The following is a 22,714-nucleotide window of genomic DNA, read 5'->3' as shown; positions in this document are numbered from 1 at the left end:
GACACCAATGCCATACTTTATTCTAATTTTATTAAACTGTGTGAGTGAGAAATTTTAGATTCCATTATTTGCTTTGCCAATTTTTTATGGACAATGCTTGACGGCGATGAGATATGTAATTTCAGATTTGCAGAGGGAAATGCTGACTTTATCAATATGACAGCAAATATCTGCGGAATTTATCTGCACAATTGACTGGAATGTCTTTGTAATTTCTTCATGTTTACACTTGGATTGATAGTAGTAAAATCCTCTGCTGCAGTTTTAATTGATAAGTAGTTGAATCTATGTCTTGTAAAAGTGGATATATTTTCTCGGCTTTATCAGTAAAGATACAGATCAGTAATAAAGTTAGCTATGCTTGTATGTTCTCTTATCTAGATCTTGTTTCATTGACTCTTTCTTTCCATATGTTTTTTTTTAAGTGTAGGGTCTTCTTTCTGGTGTAGCAATAAGGATTTCTTGCTTCTGACCGGCTAGTCTTACTAGGCTTGCCTCCAAATTTGCATGGGCTGATTTATGAATTCCTTCCCTTACTTTCTGGGTAGCTTTTACCACTATATTATTTGTACTGTATGGTTAATCTTGTATTTTACCTTGCTTATAGAGAAACATGTGCCAATAAGTCCTCTATTATTATTCAATTGTTGATGGGGAAAAACATCTATATATATAAAAGCGAAAATGTATGTATGTATGTATGTACGTGTGTATGTTTGGATGTCTGCTAAAAACTTTCGACAGACGCGACGAAAAATCACAAACTCGGTATCACATCGAAGCTCCATCCTTTGCTTGAAAAATATCGAAAAATTGGCCAAAAACGTTAACTTTTTCACCCCGAAATCGACAATGACCGATTCTACGCATGTGTCAGATGACGTCGTGACCTGATTTACTTTAAATAGTTGAAAAACCGAACAAATTTCATAGCTCAGTTGGTTAAGGCTTTGGTTCATTATCTAAACGTTTTGGGTTCGAATCGTGGTGTGAGATTTTTTTTTTTTTTTCGATTTTTTAAATTTAAATATTGAACCAGTGTTATTTAAGCCATTTTTCACGTAACGTTCGTTTTTCTGCTTTTTTTTTTTTACTTCGCTTATTCTTAGCGACACCCAAAAACACCCGGGTACCCACTGATTTTTTAAATTTTAATATCGAAACAGGCTTATTCAAGCCATTTTTCACGTGTTCGTTTTTCTGTTTTCATCGTTCGTTTGCCTTACGTTAGTTTTTTTTTATTGTTTGACCGTCGTGTAACGGGGAAAATAGAAACTGGCTTCCGCAACTTGACGTTGTCACACCTGCTAATTTCGGTTTATAAACGTCAACTTAACACACTTATCAATTCATCCGTTCCCGTGGTCGAGATGGTTAGGTCGCAGGGTTTTTTTTTTCCATTTCCTTTCCACCTCCGCGTCAAACGTTCGGGGTTCAAACTTACCTTTATACTAAAACTATTTTTTTTCTTTTACACCTCCAAACAACCGGCCAACGTTTTTTTTTTTTTAACAGAGTGTTTTAATCTACCCCCCCCCCACCAACACACACCTCCAAACACCCGGGCAACGCTGGGTACCCTCGTTAGTCTATAATATAAATCCCACATGTTTGTTTCAATGTATGTATGTATGTTTGTATGTATGTATGTTTGTATGTCTGCCTAAAATTTTTGATAGAGGCAACGGATTTTCACGAGATTGGTGTCGTTATGAAGCTCGACCCTTTGGATGACAAATACAGAAAAATTTGCTAAAAACATCATTTCCTTCACTCTCAACTGGGCAGTTTTCTACAGGGAGGGTCGTTTTTTTGCACTGTCATTTTTGAAAGTCATTGTATTGGTTGGAATGACTTTACTTAATTTCACCTTCCGAACTTTTGGTCGCGTCATGGAGTATAGGCATTAGGTTTTTTTTCATCTTCTCTTCCGCCTTCACATCATGGGTTCAAGCCTGCCTGCTTACCACCACTTTTTTTTTTTTTTTTGCTCAGCACACACCTCTAAACACCCGGGCACCCAGGCTAGTCTTATAATCTTCTATAACAACTGATCATGTTACACGAAATGAGACATTAAATTCAACCATTCATTAAAATGATTTTTAAATGAATTTGGAATTAAATAAATGATGAAATATGCCAAACGAGTGTGTTAAGATTTTCTGACAACAAACAAAAACATTGAGCAATTATTGCCTTAATTTAAGCTTGATATGGTTTTCATTTTCATTAGGGAAAGATAACTGCTTTTTTTATGAAAACGAGTAAGGCCAATTTTGAGAACTTCATTTTAATAATTTGTTTATATTGTTCAAAAACACAATTTAGCATTGGAATTTATTCCCAACAATTTATAATGCGTTAGGGTTGTGTGTTTCTTGATAGAAGCATTGATAGAGTTTAAATTAAAACAAAACAACGCATTATTATGAAAATAAGCAGATATTTATTTTTATTTGAAATTTATAAAAATATATTTCGAAGTCACACTTCATCCTCAGTATTTCTATCTTTTTTTTTTTGCCACGTTGTTGTTGGAGCAGAGAATCAGTAAGTAGAAGTCGCTTGTTGTTTTTCACAGTAATATTTTCAAATGTCGGAACAGTTCGTCGGTCACACAGTATTCACGTTAGGATTATGTGTTCCGTGATAGAAGCGTTGATTAAGTTTGAATAAAATAAAATACGTATTAGATAGATTTGAAGCCAAAACAACGCATTATTACAAAATAAACAGATATTTATTTTTGTTTGAAATTTATAAATATACTAGCAGGGGGGGGGTACCCGGCGTTGCCCGGGTGTTTGTAGGTGTGTGTAGGAGGGGGGGGGAGTAAGTAATAACCCTGTTTAAATATTATAAAAAAACGATGTTAAAAAAATCGAAAAAAACAAAACAAAAAAACAGTGAAAAAAAAAAACGGAAGAAAAATGGCATAAATAACCCTGTTGGATCGAACCTGCAATCTTAAGATAACAACGCTGTGTGTATAGGGGAGGGGGGCGGCAAACTAAAGAATAAGCGAAATAATAACTCTGTTTAAAAAAACGTTACCCGGGTGTTTAAAGGTGTAAAAGAAAAAGAAAAATAGTTTTGATTGGGAGGCGGGATTGAACCCGGAAGCCTTGACGTGGAGGTGGAAACAAAAGCCAACCATTTAACCGTCTTGGGCCACAAGTGAGAGAAATTGATTAGCGTGTTAAGTTAAGGCTTATAAAGCGAGTGAAAGAGGTTTGATTGACAGGTAGCCGCTAAATGAGGTCATCGCGGAAGCGTACGATGACGTGGCAGTATTTTTAGTTTTTGCTTCTCCAAGGAAGGAGGGGGGAAGCAGCTCCCCATTTAAAGGGGATTGTCCAAATCGAATAGCAATTGTCTGATATAAGGAGAAACTCCACATTGATCAAAAGGTGATTGCTTTCTGGACGTTTTGGCACAAAAAGCAAGAACACGAACCGTTTGAATTTAGTTTCACTATATTTATACTAAAAAGCCAAACTAACAGGCGACGCAACAAAATAACGCGAATCTTATAAAAGTTGATGCAAATAAATCTAGATGCGACGCGCGTTCGCAAATTGTAGATATTATTATTATTTAGACGGTATATAAAAAGTTCTAAGACATAGTAAGCCCGTCGAAAAAGCTGACGAAAAAAGCCTTTGCGAGACATACATAAAATGATCGCACACATTTTGCTATTTATATATAGAGAGATTTTGAAGTTACACTTCATCATCAGTATTTCTTTCTTTTTTCTTTTTCTTTTGCCATGTTGTTGTTGGAGCAGAGAATCAGTAAGTAGAAGTTTATTTATTTATTTATTATGCGTTTTTTCTTTATTGACTGTTTGCATGGGTAATAATACCCTTAAAAAAATAATTTATTTACATTCTTGCAGTGTATCTTTTTTATTTGTATTTTTTTTTTTAAGAATAAATAAATTTTAAATAAAACTTTTTAATAAAGATATAATACTAATCTATACAAATAAAACAGTAGATGTATGTACATGTGTGTGTGAAAATATTTAACTGATAAACTCTTAAACTACTGATCACATAACACTGAAATTAACAGGAAATGGTAATGATACACCAAGGATGGTTTATATTGAGCAAAATCTTTGTTTGGATGGATGAATAATGCATACAGAAATATGTTGGCAAGTTGAAATGCAAAATGTTCATTTCAACTTGTCGATGTATTTCTATTAATTTTGCACAGATTTATTCTTAGCTTGAAGCGGTTTGATTTAAAATTTTTCTTATCTGTTGATAGCTCAAATGATAGGGAATGCAGCTGGAGCGGTAAATAGTTTGGTTTCGATTCTAGCTGATGACACCTAAGTCATATTTTTTACCTTTGAAATGAGTACTATACAATATAATACACAATATAATATTTTATAGAGAATTGACTTTGTAATAATAAATACGAAATGTGCATGAATTAAAATATATTCAAGCATATTTTAAGACTGGGCACGCCTTCCCCCTCGCTAGTATTGAAATATAATACAATATTATACTAATATATATTAATCTTTACTATTATATAAAAGGAACTTTGGCTCTGTATATGTGTATGTATGTGGCAATGTGCCTTGTTTGGGGTGAAAATGTAATTAAAAAAAAATTAAAAAAAAAAAAAAAATTGTTCCCTATGAACTCAAAAACTGCTGAGCCGATTTTTATGAAATTTCACAGAAACATTCTTTATGGATCTGGCAAATAGCAAACAGGATCTTGAACAGAAGCGTTCTTTCTATCCCAACTATTATCAATGAACCTGAGGTCATCTCGTCAGCATCAGACAAGGCCAAACTATTTGCCAAGAACTTTGCAGCTAATTCTACCCTATGCGACAATGACCATCAACTCCCTGTATTTCCTCCTATAACAGACAACACGCTATGCAACATACAAATATCTGTGCATGAGGTCGCCAAGCTAATCAAGAACCTTGATTCCAGTAAAGCAACTGGTCCTGATGGCATTCCAGTTATAGTGCTGAAAAAGCTCCAACCAGAACTTGCCCACATACTTACAAAACTGTTTAAGCGTTGCCTTAAAGAGAAGTGCTTCCCAACACCCTGGAAAACCTCATCAGTATGCCCTGTATTTAAGAATTCAGGTGAAAAGTCATCTCCCTCTCAGTACAGACCAATAAGTCTCCTGTGTGTCATGAGTAAGTTGTTGAAATCCATATTAAATAAAGAAGTAGTCAACCACCTCAACAGAAACAACCTTCTTAGTGACATGTAATATGGTTTCCGCTCTGCAAGATCTACAGCAGATGTGCTAACAGTTATATCTCATAGGATTAGTGAATCTCTTGACAAAGGTTTCATTTCTAGGGCAATTGCTCTTGAAATATCAAAGGCCTTCAATAAGGTATGGCATAAGAGTCTACTTCACAAGATTTCCAGCTACGGTATCTGGAAATGTTTTCTCAATCATTAAATCATTTCTCTCTGATAGGCTCATAAGAGTAGTGGTTGATGGGCAGAAATCAGAGGCCCACAGTATTAATGCTGGAGTCCCCCAGGAATCCATACTGGGCCCAACTCTCTTCCTGATCTACATCAATGATCTCCCAAAACACATACTTAAATCATTTGTTGATATCTATGCTGATGACACGACCATCTATGGCAACACATCAAAGGCTGTAAATGACCAAGTTCTCTCTAATTCTCTATCCTCTGATCTTGAGCGCGTGGTACAATGGGGAAAGAGGTGGCTGGTCACTTTTAATGCTTCTAAACCAAGCTCCTATCTTTACATCATCAACGCTCTGATCCCCATCTGGCATCAATTGAAATGGATGGCTCTCGTCTTGGGGAAGCTCCATGTTTTGATAAGCTTCTGGGTTAAACGTTTACTCCTGATCTGAAATGGAACACGTACATCAAATCTGTCCCCCCAGGGACGCTGGGAAAATGGTGGGATCCTTCTACCGCTCCAGAAGATATCTCACTACTAATGCGATTCTCTATCTGTATAAAAGCCAAGTACGTCCAAGTATGGAGCACTGCTACCACATCTGGGCAGGAGGTGCTAAAAACAACCAACCTGCCTTGACAGAGTACAAAATAGACTTTGTGGTTAAGTGGGGGATGCCCTTTTCTCTTTCCTGCAACCTCTCTCCCACAGAAGAGACATTGCGAGCCTGTCTTTGTTTTATCGTTATTTCCATGGCAGGTGCTCGTCTGAACTCCAATCCCTCGTCCCCACCTCGCTAATCTTTCATGAGAAACATCCGTCTGGCTGAAACTACTGTCAATAATTTTCCCCACTCTTTATCTGTGCCTAAATCCAAACGTAGATTCCATGAGCAAAGCTTCTTTCTTAGAAGTGCACGCCAGTGGAACTCTCTGCCACTTGCCTGTTTCCCATCTGACTACAACTTGGATGTCTTCAAGTCCAACATAAAAAAACTCCTGACAAACCGCCCTCTTAAGACACTCTATCAAAACCCCCAATACTAATGATTACTACAATACTATCTCATTGATTACTGTACACGCAATAACCCTTATCCCTGAGTGGCCTTCGGGCCTTGATAAGTGGTGACCCCCATGTAAAAAATAAAAGATAGTTTTTTTTATCAGAATGTCTTTGATAAGTATCGATAAAAAAAAAAAAAAAGAAAAATCCAATGTGAACAAGTTCTAATTGAATCGTCCCCCTAAGTAATCCAAGTTACAAAATTCCCACTGTTTACTATGCTAAAATCACAATGACTAATGTATACCTATTAACCCTTATCCTCGAGTGGCCTCTGGGCCTTGATAAGTGGTGACACCCATGTAAAAAAAAAAATAAAATAAAAATAATCGAAAAAATCCAATGAAAGAAGGAACAACCGATTTTAACCAAGTTAACACCTTACACACCCTAACATCACAAGTGCATTTGAAAAGTTTTATTGCCACACAAGCAGAAAGGTCTGGCATATAAAATCAACAGTAGGTTCTTTGATATGGCAGGGGAACATTTGAAATGAATGTTTCTGTTTAAAGCACAACTGAACCATGATACTTGACTTTTGCATTTTAAACTTTAATTCAAGCCATTATATATAAAAATAATTTTATAGAATCATTAGTAGGTTCTCTACAGTGTAATGTAGACTACAATGTCTTGTGGACTATGTCACTGCAGGGAGGTATGTGAAGCTTTCTTCTGGTGTACCACGATGGGTCCTCAACTTGAGCAGGCAATCAATCGATTTGATCGAAAAATGAGCGATTTCACCAATTTCGATGACAATAAAAATAGGGGAGTGTGAAACATTCGTTGATCATCATTCAATCCCGGGCAACGTCGAGTTTCCCCGCTAGTGTATAATAAAACTAATATATATATTAATACTAATCCATTAATACAGGGTGACCCAAAAAAAAAAAAGCTAAATGCAGGCCATCTAGAACATATGCTGTAGAACGGAGAAAAAAAGGCCAAAGACCTAGTGTTTTGATGTGATGTTTTGAATATAATAAACTAGTTATGACCAAAGTTTCATTTCATTTGGACAAAATACTAAGAAACGCGGCCTAATTAGAGGTGGGTCCCGTTTATTTTGAGTCACCCTGTATTGTTTGGAAAGATATGAACTCACCATTATGTAAAGTAATGACCTATATCCTGTTTTTGTCCATTGAAAAGCCTTTTGTGTAACACTAGCATGGTATCCGGTATTGCTCGGGGGGGGGGGATGAGGCATGGATAATAAAAAAACAGAAGACATTCTTCTCTTAAAACCTTTCTCTTTCTCTTTCTACCACTCCCTCAGCTCTCGCTCTCACTCTCTCTCTCTCTCACTCTCTCTCTCTCTCTCTCTCTCTCTCTCTCAACAACTCGTTAAATAAAAGGAGTGAAAACTTACTGTTTGACCTAATTTCAATGTTGTTTTTTTTTGTAAAACAATTGCCTATTTGAGGAAAAAATTTAATTCTTTACACCCCACCCCTCCACACAGACTAATTTTCTCCCTGGTTACCTTACAGGAATTAATATAACTAGCGTGACCTGTGGAAATTCCACAGCAGCATTTTTCATATGTAATATATTGCTGCTGGGCATTATGTGGACGTTCAGCGTGAATGGAGACCTTGTATAGTATAGTATAGTATTTGTTAAAACTCTAAAAGTATTTATCTAAGTAATCTGGTTAATGTAGTGTCAGAATATATCTGATTATTATGGTTTATCTCCAATACTGTAAAAGAGTAATAAAAAATATGAGAGCTATATGCTCAATCCGTTAAATCCAAAGTAGCTGAGCAACGGCTTGGTTCCCACCAGTTCTAACAAATAGCAAATAGGATCCTGAACAGAAACGTGCGTTCTATCCCAACCATTATCAATGGACCAGAGGTCATCTCGACAGCATCCGACAAGGCCAAACTATTTGCCAAGAACTTTGCGGCAAATTCTACCCTGTGTGACGAAGGCCATCAACTCCCCATATTCCCTCCTATAACAGACAACACTCTATGCAACATACAAATATCTGTGCATGAGGTCGCCAAGCTAATCAAGAACCTTGACTCCAGTAAAGCAACTGGTCCTGACAGTATTCCAGTTATAGTGTTAAAAAAATTACAACCAGAACTTGCCCACATACTTACAAAACTGTTTAAGCGTTGCCTTAAAAAGAAGTGCTTCCCAACACCCTGGAAAACCTCATCAGTATGCCCTGTATTAAAGAATTCAGGTGAAAAGTCATCTCCCTCTCAGTACAGACCAATAAGTCTCCTGTGTGTCATGAGTAAGTTGTTGAAATCCATATTAAATAAAGAAGTAGTCAACCACCTCAATAGAAACAACCTTCTTAGCGACACGCAATATGGTTTCCATTCTGCTAGATCTACAGCAGATGTGCTAACGGTTATATCTCATAGGATTAGCAAATCTCTCGACAAAGGTTTCATTTCTAGGGCAATTGCTCTTGACATATCAAAAGCCTTCGATAAGGTTTGGCATAAAGGACTACTACACAAGATTTCCAGCTACGGTATAACTGGAAATGTTTTCTCGATCATTAAATCATTCCTCTCTGATAGGCTCATAAGAGTAGTGGTTGATGGGCAGAAATAAGAGGCCCACAGTATTAATGCTGGAGTCCCTCAGGGGTCCATCCTAGACCCAACTCTCTTCCTGATCTACATCAATGATCTCCCAAAACACATACTTAAATCATTCATTGACATCTATGCTGATGATACGACCATCTATGGCAACACATCAAAGGCTGTAAATGACCAAGTTCTCTCTAATTCTCTATCCTCTGATCTTGAGCGCGTGGTACAATGGGGAAAGAGGTGGCTGGTCACTTTTAATGCTTCTAAACCAAGCTCCTATCGTTACATCATCAACGCTCTGATCCCCATCTGGCATCAATTGAAATGGATAGCTCTCGTCTAGGGGAAGCTCCATGTTTTGATAAGCTTCTGGGTTAGACGTTTACTCCTGATCTGAAATGGAACACGTACATCAAATCTGTTGCCAGGGATGCTGGGAAAATGGTGGGATCCTTCTACCGCTCCAGAAGATATCTCACTACTAATGCGATTCTCTATCTGTATAAAAGCCAAGTACGTCCAAGGATGGAGTACTGCTGCGACATCTGGGCAGGAGCTGCTAAAAACAGCCTATCCTGCCTTGACAGAGTACAAAATAGGCTTTGTGGCCTTGTGGGTGATGCCCTTTCCTCTTCCCTGCAACCTCTCTCCCTCAGGAAAGATGTTGCGAGCCTGTCTTTGTTTTATCGTTACTACCATGGCAGGTGCTCGTCTGAACTCCAATCCCTGGTACCCCTCTCGCCAGTCTTTCATGATAAACACCCATCTAGCTGAAACCACTGTCAAAAATTTTCCCCACTCCTATCTGTGCCAAAATCAAAACGTAGATTCCATGAACAAAGCTTCTTTCTTAGAAATGCGCGCCTGTGGAACTCTGTTCCGGTTGCCTGTTTCCCACATGACTACAACCTGGATGTCTTCAAGTCCAATGTAAACAAATTCCTGATGAACCGCCTCCTTAAGTAAGACACTTTATCAAATCTCCAATACTAATGTACTGTACACACAATAACCCTTATCCCCGAGTGGCTTCTGGGCCTTGATATGTGTGACTACCTTGTAAAAAAACAAAAAAAAACAGAAAAAAGACCATTATCAATTTTAGTACACAACTAAAAGGTGTAAAGGACAGTAACATTAGATGTATTTACTTTAATTTAGTTTTATGTAACGGAGGCCAAAAGGTATTACAGTTAATAAATATTCCCTATGTTGTAGAAATAATAATAATGATAATAATAATAATAATAATAATAATAATAATCTGGGAGACTTGTTGCCACTCAGACTCCAGAGAACACCACAAGTTGTCCTCAAAGAGAAATCTTTGATAATGGCCTATGTGAAAACTCCTAGTGAGCAATAATAATAATAATAAGAAGAAGAAGAAAGAGGAGGAGGAGGAGGAGGAGGAGGAGTAAATCTCTATATGAAGTTAGGTATGTGTATATGTTTATATATTTGTATATACCGGATTCATTCTTAAATTAATTAAACAATTATTATGAAATTTGGAATACAGCTGCTAAGTGTAAGTGGTCCAAATGTGTGCTAATTTTATTTAGCTTTATGTAAATGACATAAAAAAGAGGTAAAAGTTCTTTGCAAAAATTTAGATACCTATGATTTCTTGTGAAATTTTAAAAGTAGGTATTAGACATCAGTTAGTGAATATTACCTAAAGTTCAGTTTCTCTGGAGTATTTTAAAGGTATTTTCATGGGCATAATAGTGGCACAACCTTCCATTTAAAAATGCAATTTTTTTTTATAAATATCGATCAAATTCAAATCTGAAATATATATTTTTTTTTTTAACCCCTAACAAGACATATCACTACTTAGACGTAAGGAGCCACTATTTGGGACCATGCCTAGGAGAGATTAACAAGATGTTGGTTTATGTTACATTTAAGCTTCTGCATATCAGCATAGTCAGGGAAGCAGGTAGCAGGAAGGGAATTCCAAAGTCTAGCTGTTTGAGGGAAGAAACTATTAGAGTAGAAAGATATGTATAAGACACTAATTCAGTTAGTTTTCCAACATTTCAGCTTCCTTCGTTTATATTAGGGGGGCGAAATGTAAGAAGCCAGGTAGTAAAAAAAAAAGAAAATAATATGGCGTTAGTGAAAAAGTACTCTGTAGTGATCCTCATTCGATCCCGAGAAATGTCGGGTCTTCCTGTTAGTATCATATAATACCTAACATAAGATGGAAACATTACGTTTTAAAATAAAATTTCAACTTTTGGTAAAAACAAAATCTCATTACTTGTGTTGTGTAGCGGGGTGCTTGTACACATCGGAGACATATAACAAACGATGAGACATTTATCTAATGGAATTATAACGACATATACGGTGACAACAATGACGACAATTACTTGTTGAGTTCATTATTTGTAGTAGAAGGGATATAGATGTGAGGGATATGTGAAATGGACAGTTCTTTTTATACACTAGATACATTATTGATGATATCGACAGACAGTTAACACTTTGGAAAGATGTTATATATAAATGTTCTTTTACGAAGATGAATCGCAAAAACGCATTGTCTTTCAGGTTGAATGATGACAAATGAAGACTTACAAATAACATGATGATCTTTTTTCATTCCAGCTGGATGAGATAATCAGAAATTCGAATGCCTTGAGGAATTACATTGTCTTTCTTCCTTTTCTGGTCGCTTCCAAAAGGATTCGGCTAACTGTCAACTCAAACTTCTCTCTCTGACTTACTCTCTCACTACTCTAACTCTGACGACTTCTGAATATATTGTAAATCTATCTTTCTTTGTGATGTCAAAACGTGCTCAAACATGTGATTCTCCTCACGTGGATTTACATATAACATATTCCTTCACACGCCTTCGGCCACACAAAGAAAATTCCTGAATTGAATTGTTCATTCTCCTAATTCTAACATAATTAATATATTTAGTTATTTCTAAACACAATGGACAATTGCTTCACATTCCTAGGATTGCAATATGTATTCTTTTCAATTTCTGATTGCTGGGTTCGGTTCTAGACTTTTCATTTAATAAATATATTTTCAAACCTTATTTACTTTATTTCTCCAATTACCGTACGCAAGACTTGAAGTTAATAATTTTTTCTATATTTATTTAGTGGAACTGGAAATTATTTTCAGAATTTTTTAAACGAGGATTTATAATTTGGATTATTTGAATTATTCAGACTACAGTTCTCATCTTGGATGTTATTCTCACAATGTTTTGGTTGATGTACTTTCTGTCTTCAAATGCATCTTGTCAAATTTTGAAATCAATTATTTAATCTGGTAATTTGCTCTCATTTTCTCAGTCTTAACTGTGTTAGAAGTCTTAAGCAATTTGTGATTCATGTGCTCTATCCCAACTATCATCAATGGACCTGGGGTAATCTCATTAGCATTAGACAAAGCTAAACTCTTTGCCAAGAACTTTGTAGCTAATTCCACTGTATGTGACCAAAGCCGCCCCCTCCTGTTTCCTCCTATATCAAAAAACATGCTATACGACATACAAATATTTGTGTGTGATGTTGCCAAGCTAATCAAAAACCTTGATTCCAGTAAAGCAACTGGCCCCAACGGTATTCCTATTATAGTGCTCAAAAAAGCTTCAACCAGAACTAGCTCCCATACTTACAAAGCTGTTTAAGCATTGTGTTAAGGAGAATTCCTTCCCAACATACTGGAAAATCTCATGAGCATGCCCTGTATTTAAGAATTCAGATGATCAGTCATCTCGCTCTCAGTACAGACCTATAAGTTTCCTGTGTGTCATGAGTAAGTTACTTGAATCTGTGTTAAATAGAGAAGTAGTTAACCACCTCAGCAAAAATAACCTTCTTAGTGACATGCAATATGGTTTCCATTCTGCTAGATCTACAGTTTACGGTTATTTCAGTTCAACAAAAAAAAAAAAAGAAAAAATCAAAACGCTCAATTCCAAAACAAATGGTGAATTTTTGAGATTGAAGATTGGCAATTTTTCAATTTCGTGATAACATTATCTCACTTGTTTCATGGAAACTGTATTTTACCAACCACCAAATCACTGAAAGGCTTAAAAATTGACAAAAATATGCCCAATAAGCCTAATTTTTTCACAGTAAACCAGAAATACCCCCAAGTTTGCTGAATTTAAACAAATATTATATTGTACTGCACTTAAGTGCAAAAGATTTAGGTTTTCGATCCAAATTTTTGCCGAGTTTTGATAAAAATCCCTAAAATTAAACTTTTTTTCTGGTCAAAATTTGGCACAAAACAGTAAAAATTTCAAGATGCCACAAGCCAGATTTTCCCCAATGTATATTTTCTGAAAATATAGGTTTATATGCCTTAGAAAATCCATATATGGTGAAATCTAACATGTGGTAATTTTAAAAAAAATGAATTTTACATAGGAAACAATTCTCCGAGTATCTAATGCATGCCGTTTCCAGAGTGTCCATTTCAAATTTAACATTTTCTCGAATATTTTGTGATCAAATTAAGTTCTGTTGCCAAAATTTCACATGGTACTGGTTTTTGGACTGGGAAATCAAAAAATGTTATCAGATTTACCCCAAAATCAACCCTTTTAATGTTATTTAATAAAAATTATCAGACCACATTATTGCATATATTGTTAGTGCATATACTTTTCTTTAACAGAACAACAACAATCTCTCATTATGAAATTAACATCGAATGACTTCTATTCCATCTGCCAAGTGCAGAAACCACATAACTTCAAACCTCCAGATTTGTACCACTCTTTACCTATTGTATTTAGAAAGTTTCCCTACCCAATCGAAGAAGAAATCGCCTCAGCCAGCGGATTTGATGTGGATTAGTGTTACATCGACTCTACAAAAATTATCTGCCCACTCTTGGGAACTCATTGACATGAACGACAGTCGTGAATTGAAGTTTTTTGATGAATCTGATAAGCTGACAATTTGGAAGACGTGATGAACAGATTATGATTCAGTTCAAATCCTAAAGTAAACAACATCTGAGTGCAAGCTCAGCCATTCTGAAAACATTGCAACGAGTATGGTCATTGTACACAGTACTGCAAGAGAGCCACTCAGTCTCTGGGTCTTTGAGCAATGACGATGCTCTGTTTGAGAAACTATGTTGTTGAAGTGATGATGTAATGTTTTGTATGTTGTCTTAATAGTTTATGGTTTATTTTATAAAGTCAGATAATAATGTTGATAAGAATTTGGAAATGAAGTTGCCAATTTTCAAGCTTGTTTGTTTGCACAATAACATATTTACTTCTTTCTAAACTCTGCCTACTACCTAGATTTTGTTTTGGCCTTGGTCCTCAAAACCCAGAAATCTATCATTAATTGAACAAGTCATTTCTTTCTGCTATGTTATACTCTTCCAAAGAGCCCTCAACCACTATCAGGGGGGATCATTTTCAGCCAAAAATATGCCCACAATGTGTTTCTGGCTCATAATGATCAAATATGGTTATTTGGACCCAGCCCCCTCAAAAATTGAAAGTTTTGAAAAGTCCATTTACCACTGTAATTAGCACAGTAATACGTTTCTAAAAAAACCCTCAATCACTATCAGGAGATCATGTTAAGCCAAAATATGCCCAAATATGTTCCTGGCCCGTAATGCCCAAATATGGTTATTTGGACCCAGACGCCTCAAAAATTGAAATTTTTGAAATATTTTTTTATCACTGTAATAAGCTCAGTAATATGCTTCCAACGAGCCATCAACTACTATCAGGGGATTATTCTTACTTGAGATATTGACTTATTTCCAATATTTCACTCTTTCACCTCACTGTGTGGAGGGGGGGGGCAGCTAGAAATGCCTCTTTTTGTATTTTTCTGGGATCTCTCCACACTTGGCTTTGTTAACAGTCAATGTTTGTTTGCCCCGAAGTTAGCTGCTTCAGGCATTAACTTAAGATAACATCTAAGACTGTCTCCATTCATGAGATTTACCTGCAAATAACTTTTGTTGTTGTTTTATTTTTTCTTGTCTCAAAAAGGAGATTCCAACAGAACTTTTCCCATTCACTGATTTTTCAGTCAAAGAATATCTTTTTAAGTGGTCTTACTGGTCAGCGATATTTACAGTTCCCTGTGCCCCCACCACTCTTCCTTTGGTCAAACATTCAACAACTGCATGTCTGTCATCCATATGCACTAAAAAAAATGTGCTGCATTGCACATTTTTTTTTTTTTTACATAGGCATAACCACTTATCAAGGCCCAGAGACGACTGCAGGATAAGGGTTAAGAGTGTACAGTAGTCAATTGGACAATATAGTAATCGTTATTAATGGAAATTCAGTAAATTTGTTAACTAAAGTGGAATGGCTCATCAAGAACTTGTTTACGTTGGACTTGAAGACAATCAGATTGTAGTAAGCTGGAAAGCAGGAAAACGGAGGACAGTTCCACTGCCATGCAGTTCTAAGAAAGAAACTAGATCTACAAATACCAAATACAGTTTGTCTACATGTTTTAATAGAACATTATGAAGAATGTTAAAAATCCCAAACCATTGCAAAAGAATAGTTGGTAAAAGTTGTTCATGCAATGTACAGAAATACTCAAAGTTGTGTTAGATTTAACAGCACTTAATGTGACAGCTTTAATTTTAAAGTAGGAGTACACCAGCGTTCTGTAAGGAGTCCATTACTTTTCATTTGTATCTTAGAAGGAAGCATGCTTCAGGGAGTTTTGTGTAGGTTGTTCAGAAGAGATGCGGTATGCTGTGAAACAATGGATAGTCTACTTGTTAAGTTAAAGACTTAGAGGAATGTTATGAAAAGTAAAGGTCCGAGAGTAAATGTTAAATGTTATTACTGTAAATAATTCAACAACAGTTTTCAAATTTAGGTTTAGGATAGCCCCTGGAGTGAATGTGGCATTGTGGTAACTGAGATATTTCTAGTTAAGAGCAGGATAGACAGTTTTAAGTATTTGAGACCAAGGATGACCAAAGACACCCATTATTCTTGCATTCTTTGAATGGCCGTGATTCTAATTTGTTCATAATATAATTTTATATTTTGTGCAAATAAATATTTCAAAGTAATGATCAGTGGTTGTAATGCTGGAAAGCTCCCCAAAAGAGGAAATTTCTCTTAGTGAGTTTTCAGAAAAGAAAATTGAATGTGCAATTCATTTTTTGTGGTATTTGTAAACATTGGGTCACAAGAATTACTGTTGGTTTAAGAGAGGAAAACCAGTTTATATCCAAGAAAAGTAAGACAATAGAGATGATAAAAATTCAGATGTGGGCAAAGTATATCTGGATGGCAAAACTATTGAGGTTCCTCAGAAGTTTTGTTAGCTTGGGAATACCTTTGGAGCACAGGATGGAGCAGGTGCTAATGTGATTGCAATAGTTATGAATGGATAGAATAAGTTCAGAAGATTTCTGCCATTACTAATCAACAGAGCATTACCATTGTTCACCAAAGGAAGATAGTACATCAGGCATGTGTACATAGTGTGATCATGTATGGAAGTGAAACTTGGCCAGTGAAGGTTTAGGGCATGCATTACATAAAATAAAAAAACATATATGACTAAGACGGTGGGGCTGGAGGGGGTGGCTTTGCCCGGGCATAAAATATGCTTAAATATGATATTTTAATTTATCCAGATTTCGTTCGTATATATTATTATAGTATAATGATTTCAAAAGTAAAAAAAAGTATTTGGGTGCCATCAGCTAGAATTGAAGCCAGAATAGAAAAATAGAATTTTACCCTTTGAAAACTATTTTAACCGGCCAAAGGCCCATAAAAGAACGGTCCGTAAAAAAATCCAATCATTTGAGGCCCCTATCAACACTCTGCAACTTTTACTATATTAGATATAGTGGATGGATAATGTGAGTCTTAAAAACAGGCTTAGATCTGATAACCTCAGAGGAAGATTAAATCATGACAGTATAGAAAGATGCGTACCAAAGAAAAAGAAGAACAGAAAATACAAAACAACAAAAAAAAAAAGCCATAAAGTCTATAAAACCTGTTTAGTGAAACAACCAATCAAGAAAGAGGTCGGACTAATGTGAGTCTTTCCTTTCAGTGGTCCCAGTGGGCACGGCATGTGTCATTATAATTAATCTCTCTATGTATATATTTTCAGTTTTACACGAGGCAATTAACAAATGAAAATGTTTTATCGTCTTGCATTATTTTCAGTTGATAGACTGTAAACTCGTACTGTTCTCTTATAATAGGATAAAAATTAAATGAATTTTGTTTCTGAATTTTTGAGATGAGGATTGATAATCTATATTATTTGGACTACTGTTCTCATCTTGAGTGCTATTCATACATCAATCGGAACGTTGTGTGAATAATACTCAAAATAAGAACAGTAGCCCAAATATTATAAATGTATTTTATGCATACAAATTTTTTTGTTTTTGATTACATTTTCACCCCGAACAAGGCACAGTGCCACTTTGATATGGTGTGGGGGGGGGGGGCTACTATTAGGGACATAAGTTGCAAGGATACTATGAAGGGAGTTGAGCAACAAGATGTCTGTTCACATTACACAAACTTTTGCATGTCAGTACCGTTGGGAAAGCAGAACCCCGGAAGGGAGTTCCAAAGTCTAGGAGTTCTCAGGAAGAAACTATTAGAGTAGAAGGCTTTCTTACATCAAGGGATCTCTACTGTGTAGGGGTGGGATTTTGTTGCTTGTTGGGTTTGTTAGGGGTATTTACGTTGAGGAGGTACAAGGGCTTGTAGTTTGTCGGAGCATCCACCGTTTTGTAAAACAGGCAGGGGGATGCAACATTTCATCGATGGGACAGAGTTTGATGCTTCAGTTCAGGGCCTGTCAGGTTGCCGACTCTCTTCTGAGCTCAGTCCAAATGAACTTGCTTTTCTATGTCAATATTGATTCCAGCAGTGGGCTAACAGGCAAATCACTCACTCTCTCTCTCTCTCTCTCTCTCTCTCTCTCTCACGCACACACACACACACACACACACACACACACACACACACACAGCTGCTGAAAACATTACATGCATACACAGAGGCATAGCAACATAGCAAATACAAGCAGATAAAAAGAGACGTGTATAAACATAGAAAAATACTTAAATCAGTCAGGCGAAAACTTGTAACATGCAATTACAATCAATAATCCAAGACCAACCACATGGTGACGATCACTCTAAGTAATGCACACGGTTCCACATAAACTTGTATGAACTAATGTTATACAAGCATAACATTTTTAAGTAAAACGTCATCAAGTTGTACAGTTTTCAAATAAAAGAACTTGTAATTCGAATACACACACACACACACACACACACACACACACACACACACACACACACTCAGAATACAAATTTATCAAATCAAAATCTCTTCCTTGGAAGGTCATTCAATCAAAATTTCCACTAGAATTAAGTGAACACTCTATCAAAAAAAATAGCAAACTCTACCAACCCTGTCACATAATCCCATAATGGGAGCCAGAAACTATTAGAGTAGAAGGCTTTCTTACATCTAGCGACCTCTACTATATAGGGGTGGAATTTTGCTGCTTTTTGGGTTTGTCGGGGAGTATTTACGTCGAGGGGGTACAAGGGTTTGTAGTTTGAAGACTTTCTCCTAGTGCAGGGGATTGCTTTTGTGAAGGTGTAGAAGTTGAGGTAAAAGAGTCAGTTCAAGGAAAACATGGGAGAAAGGGATAAGGATGGAATTTTTTTTTTATTGCAATTTCACCCCAAACAAGGTACATTGCCACTTTGCTGTAGGGGGCTACTATCAAGGACATAAGCTACAGGGATACTATGTGGGGAGTTCGGGAGCAAGATGTCGGGTCACGTTACACTTGAACTTCTGCATGTCAGTACAGTTGAGGAAGCAGGAACTCGGAAGGGAATTCCAAAGTCCAGCGGTTCTGGAGAAGAAACTACTGAAGTAGAAGGCTCTCTTACATCTAGGGATCTCAACTGTGAAGGGGTGGAATTTTATTGCTTGTCGGGTTTGTCGGGGGTACTTACGTCGAGGAGGCACAAGTGCTTGCAGTTCGTCAGAGCATTCACCATTGAAATACTTGTAGAACAGGCGAAGGGATGCTACATTATGTCGATGAGACAGAGGCTGAAGCTTAGATGACAGTTCAGGACCTATTAGATTGGCGACTCTCTTTTGAACCCGGTCTAGAAGTGAGAGACTAGTAGCAGATGCACCAGCCTAAATATGACAACAATACTCCATACATGGGCAAATGGTGGCCTTATAGAGGTACAGTATACTTTCGGGCGTTAGTAGCTTTCTAGCACGGTAGAGAGAACCTACCTTTTTCGCAGCGTTTCTGGCAATGCTCTCAATGTAATTTTTCCAACTCATGTTTTCTGTGAACGTTAGGCCGAGGAGTTTAAAGGATGTGCTTTCAGATAAAGAGTCTTTGGCCATTGCTATTGGTGGTAGAGAAGGTTTCTTGTAGTTATTTAAGGAAACAAGTTTAATCTAGGCAGCATTGAATGTGACCATCCATTTTTGTCCCCATTCCACTACAGATCGGAGGTCATCCTCTAGTGTTTTTGCCATTTCTCCAGATATGTGTTCATTTGCTTTCCTGTCATATCTGTTATAGAGAGTGGTGTCATCAGCATATATACCCATCTCACAGACAATTTTGTCGGGGAAGTCATTTATGAATATTAGAAATAATAGAGGTCTAAGGATAGACCCTTGAGACACTCCCACATTTATATCATATTGTTTGGATGTACGACCATCGATGACAACCTGGATTTTTCTCTTATCTAAGAAGGATTTAATTATGTTAAAGACTCTTCCAGTGATACCATATGATCTGATTTTCCTGAGAAGACCTTCGTGCCATACCCTGTCAAAAGCCTTAGATATATCTAGAGCTACGGCTCTACCCTCCCCTGCTTTGTCAAGTGAATGGTATATATGCTAAGAGATTACAGTTAGGATGTCTGACATGAAACGGGCTTGCCTAAATCTGTATTGTTGGTTGGTCAGAAGTTTAGCATCTGTAAGGTGATGCACTAGAGCTTGGTTAATAATAGACTCAAATATTTTGGCGAAAATTGGGAGGAGGCTAATGGGGTGGTAATTTATTGGATCAGTTCTTTCACCAGAATTCTTGAAAACTGGTACCACAGAAGCAGTTTTCCAGCAGGCGAGAATTGAGAGAAAGAGGAATAAAAAATACCTCACCAGAGATAGGTTAGGCTGGAAGTCAGTTTCTAAAACAGTCCAACATCTACCAGCATGTAAAACGGCTATTAAACTGATGATGGTGATATTCAGCATCACCCCCATTATCATCTTTAGGTAAGTATTTATCCTCTTATAGGTTCTTTCATTCTTTTAATGTCCTTCCCTTCCCCATGTATTAAAACAAGTTGAAAACCCTTTTTTAATTGGAATGAAATATAGTTTTTATTTTGAATTTACTGTATATGTCAGCATATAAGTCGTAAAAACCAATATTTCATAAGATACCGGGTGTTGCAATCTCTAGCCTAGACTAAGCAAACATGGTTTCATGATTTAGCAGTTGTTTTATACAACCGATATATGATAAATTTATTAAAATTTGCTCCAATTTTGTACATCTTATCTGACAGTCACCTTATACGCCAAAATATATGGTATATACAGAGATTTTCTTCAGAATAGAAGAAAATATAAGGGTGTTGTTCTTGATTGTTTCTATTCTTATATATATGCAACTGATGAATTTTTGTTACATGCAGAAATACCATTCTTATGAATCATTTCCACAGACATTCTGATTCTCATCTTTTTAATCCTCAATTGACTTAGTTTCTAACATGGTGATTACCCTTTCATTTCTGTATCATTTGGCATAAACAGATACTATTGTGACATACGTTATCATGATTAATATTAATAATATTATTATTAATATCAATAATATTATTATTATTAATGTTATTATTAATATTAATAATAACATTAATAATAATTTATAAATTATACTAACAATGAAATCATTGTGTACAGTGTTTAGGTGTGTTATGGTAAATAAAATGTGCATGTATAGTACGCAAAATAATGTACAATTGTTAGGGAAATAAATAGTGTATGAGTCATGTTGTATACGTGTGAATGTCTATGGAGGGGGGGGGGAGACATCAAGTTGAGTTTGAGAAACTCCAAGTAAATAGTTCTCTGGTGCACTAAAACTTATCAAAAATGCACATATAATAAATAGTGTAATGTACAATTGTCATCGAAATGTACAGTGTTTGCGTCATTATATACATATTATGCATGTTTATGAGGAGGGGAGTATCAGCTGAAGTTTTTGTGAATTTTGGGAAACATAAGTTTTTATGAATGCAATGTGTTGTATTGTTCAGTGTTATATTCTGAGCATGAAAAAATTGTTATTTTTTTTATATAACTGTGTGTATTAATTAGATATATTAGTGATGGGATAATTCCAATATTTTTCCCGATTTCAATACAATTTCTGATTCTGATCCTTTTAAAATATTCATATTACACTATAAATTTGTTTTCTTTTTATGGGGAGGGGGTTACCATAAATACCCATGTAATATGTTCGTATATTTTTCGGAATGTAAAAATACACTTGTGGGGTGGGGGAGCAATAGATATTATTTTTACTGGGAGTTCAAAATTATTATTTTATCATTTTTATCTTTATTTTTATTTATTTTTAATAAAAACATCAATCTAAAGATTAATTAAAGTTATATTAAAGGTATATAAAAAACACAATCTTGATCGCAAAAATTCACTCAGATATACCAAGATGAAGGTTGAACCTGTGTTCACAGAAATCTGTCCTTTTCTTAGTAAAGTTAGCTGGTATCTTTATTCCATACTTCCAAAATAATAATGAGGAAATCATTTTGTAGTATGTTCGGATGTTCTACATTTTATCAAAAGTGCACATATAATATTAGGTTGGTGCAAAAGTAATGTCGTTTTTTGACATTCAACTTAAAAAGATCATAACTCCTTTCATAATAAACTTTATTAATCGAAATAAGAACCATAAGAATCGACACTTTTTGCCAACTAGAAATAAGTTTATTTATCCCATTAGAATAGAAATCCAGAGTTCTGGAAACGATGAAGTCGTTGATGGCCGATTCGGTATCATCTCAGCTTTTGAAGCATTTTTCGTGCAGGATGTTGTCAAGATGCTTGAAAAAGTGATGATTGGTGGGCAAGAGGTCCAGTGAATATGGTGGATGAGGTAGAGTCTCGTAGCCCAATTCGTTCAGCTTCTGCAGGGTCAGTTGAGCAACATGCGGGTGAGCGTTGTCATGGAGGAGAATCGGTCTCTTCATATTGACCAATCTCAGGCACATATGTTGGAGCTTCTGGTGCATTTTGTCAATTTGTCGGCAGTACTTTTCCACCGTAATTGTTTCGCCCGGATTCAAGAAGCTATGATGGATGAGACCGGCTGCAGACTACCAAACAGTCACCATAACCTTTTTTGGTGCAATTTCGGCTTCGAGAAGTGTTGAGGAGCTTCTCCAGCATCCAACCATTGTGCTGAACATGACCAGTTGTCATAGAGGATCCATTTCTCATCACACGTCACAATCCACTAT

General features: G+C 36.1%; 1 protein-coding gene across 2 annotated transcripts in view; it reads right to left on the bottom strand.

The window, feature by feature from the left end:
• Nucleotides 1-22,714, bottom strand: part of LOC145287941 (beta-alanyl-dopamine/carcinine hydrolase-like) — a 151,134-nt gene that overhangs the window by 115,171 nt on the left and 13,249 nt on the right. The window contains exon 1 of one of the 2 annotated variants that reach the window (XM_080135899.1): nt 7,630-7,649. The exons of the other annotated variant lie outside the window; for it this stretch is intronic. The gene's annotated coding sequence lies outside the window, so the exon portion shown is untranslated. Of the gene's footprint in view, nt 1-7,629; nt 7,650-22,714 lie in introns of those variants that run through there. 2 annotated transcript variants of the gene reach the window in all.

This window comes from Euprymna scolopes, chromosome 11 (assembly GCF_053919585.1).
Source record: "Euprymna scolopes isolate OS-2025 chromosome 11, ASM5391958v1, whole genome shotgun sequence".
Taxonomy (NCBI): Eukaryota; Metazoa; Mollusca; class Cephalopoda; order Sepiida; family Sepiolidae; genus Euprymna; species Euprymna scolopes.
The sequence above is the reverse complement of the archived record's forward strand: the minus strand, read 5'-3'. Positions and strand labels throughout refer to the sequence as shown.